The 2,426-nt window shown below is 41.4% G+C and overlaps 1 long non-coding RNA gene across 1 annotated transcript; it reads right to left on the bottom strand.

Annotated features, from left to right (window-relative positions):
• Positions 1 to 414: 414 nt before the first annotated feature.
• On the bottom strand, positions 415 to 2,161 carry LOC146961016 (uncharacterized). The gene is made up of 3 exons (XR_015035308.1): positions 2,101 to 2,161; positions 1,014 to 1,216; positions 415 to 568 (listed from the first exon to the last, which is right to left on the bottom strand). It is a non-coding gene; the product is annotated as an uncharacterized LOC146961016 (long non-coding RNA).
• Positions 2,162 to 2,426: the final 265 nt, after the last annotated feature.

Genomic DNA, 2,426 nt, shown 5'->3' with positions numbered 1-2,426 from the left:
CACCTCCTCCAGTTAGCCAAAGGGAAACTGAATGCCGTCAGGTTCTTCAGTTGGAGCAGTTCATCAGCCATCCTCCCAGGGATCAAGCTGACCATTGCAGTCAGTTGTGTTAGCTGGTGCTTCATGTGTTGAAGTAGTTCCAGGATGTGGAATTCAGCAGCTGAGGGAGAGTGAGAGTGGAAGTTGGTTACTTGTTTATTGCCCAGCATAAACACAACATTATATTAAGAGGAATGATAGATCTGCAGATTGATGAAGTAATGATCACTAAGCTGATGTGGACTTAGGAAAAACAATTGTGGAAACTTACCAGAGCAAGGTATCTGCTCTACTTCTGATCGCCCCACTCTCAAGATGGCCTGAAGAGTTCAGGAGTGTCTTGAGACCGACTGAGTGGTGTGCCGAGGATGAGGAGGGCTGCAATGATGGCGATGACCGATGATGAGGAGATGAGACTGGGCGTGGTGATGACCAATATGGAGATGATGGAGATGTCACCAAGTGTGATGAACGATGAGGAGACTGAATGGGGCTCAGAGATGACCAATTTGAAGATGGAATTTGGTGTCTAAATATGGGGTGTAAAGAAAGGAGAGACATGAAGAACTGGTGGAGTGAAGGCATAATCAACAGAAACATATAATAGGCTTCATGCACAGCTCCACTACTTCCAGAACTTAAACCGGCTCCTTTATTTCCTGTCTTACATTATAGGACAAACTGATTAATCCAGGTGTGTCTGACTCTGACCTCAGTAGTCACAACAATGGTCAGACACACCTGGATTAATCAGTTTGTCCTATAATGTAAGACAGGAAATAAAGGAGCCGGTTTAATGCCGCGTTCCAGGCAGGCTTTTGAACCCGTAAATCACGACTAACGACTTTGTAGCGTTCTAGGCAACCTGTAACCCGTGCTTTTCCATAAATTCAGTAAATAGTGGAGCTGTGCATAAAGCCTATTCACTTATTTTATAACAATAACTCAAAACAATCCAGTCATCTTTGATTTACCTTGGAGAAGATTCCCGGGGAGAAGACACTGGTGGTCGTGGAAGTGACCGTGGCCTCTCAGGAAGTGATGACTGGTAAGGGGATGGTGCTGGTGGTGCAGGGCACGACGAGGACTGCAGAGAATTAGATTTTGAAGGCTGTGGTGATCGGGCCAGGTTGTTTTGAGGAACCTCTTCCTTTAATCTGTATCACCTGAGCAGTGGCTATTAACACAAAGAAAATATACATTAATACCAAAGAAAATATCAACAATAAATATGACTGCTATTGAATGCCAGTTGGCATTAATAATTTCAATGCAAATGTGCAATTGCTCTGCCTTTCCAATGGCAATGTTCTTCCCAATCATAAACCACAGACTGCTCACATCCATCAAATATATCACGTTGAACAATGTTACCTACTGTTTCAATCTTTGCAGTAAAGGCATGACCACAAAATATCTACTTTATACTGCTGACTTGAATGATCAGACAGACATCCTGTGATAAATCCTATATTTAACATACCCTTTACAGCACGGCTGACACAACACATGCGGGAGAAGCAGTTGTGCAGGCGGATGTGCACAAAAACTTTAAAATTAATGCATGTTCTGAACCAAGCATAACTCACTTTTCGTAGCATTAAAGCTCATGTTACCGACATTATAATTAAAATTCAGTAAGGTTAAGCAGCCTGTGGCTTCTGAGCTGTGCTAAAATTAACTTTGACACTTCCCGATGAGGGCAGACACACAGTTTGATTCATGGTAAAGCTAATGTGTACAGGCTACATTAATGATAACAGTTTGTAAGTTATGCTAGTTGGTGCTTGAAAATGTTTGCACTGCTAACACTTTCACAGTCATGCAGTCCGAACAGAAACAGAGCCATTATGCCACTTGAACTGGATTTATGATGTGTGTATAGTTTGTTGTAACATTTTCAGTAAGAAACTGTAGCACGTTATGCTAACGCTAACACGCTAACGCTAGCAATGCTAAATCGTCTCTCATTCAAAAGATAACTTTAATGAGAGCCCAAGAATGAAAGAGAAAAACATACCAAAACTTTCAAGTATTTTTTTTTTAAATAAAAGGACTTACTTTGAATGTTTCTCACTCCTCATGAGCCACTGATCCACACCTGCTGCTTGCTGTCCTCCCGATGTCCAACTGCTGCTTGCTTTTTTTTTTTTTTTTAACTGCCGCTTGCTCTGCTCGCTGCTGTGACGTCATGCGGACGGTTAAATTTCAAATCGTGGGCGCGTTTGAAAAATTTTTTTAAAAATCGCGGATCTGCTCTGCTTTAGGGTTTTAATATTGAGCATTTTTCTGGGAGAGTTGTTGAAAGTTGTAATTCATAGTGGTTAAGACCACTATTCAATTGCTATGGCATAGCCATCTTAATTGCTCAATATTAAAATTCATAT

Source organism: Trachurus japonicus, unplaced genomic scaffold (genome assembly GCF_045865225.1).
Source record: "Trachurus japonicus isolate A0001 unplaced genomic scaffold, Traja_1.0 AP029656.1".
NCBI classification, from domain to species: domain Eukaryota; kingdom Metazoa; phylum Chordata; class Actinopteri; order Carangiformes; family Carangidae; genus Trachurus; species Trachurus japonicus.
This window is presented reverse-complemented; position numbering and strand designations above follow the sequence as displayed.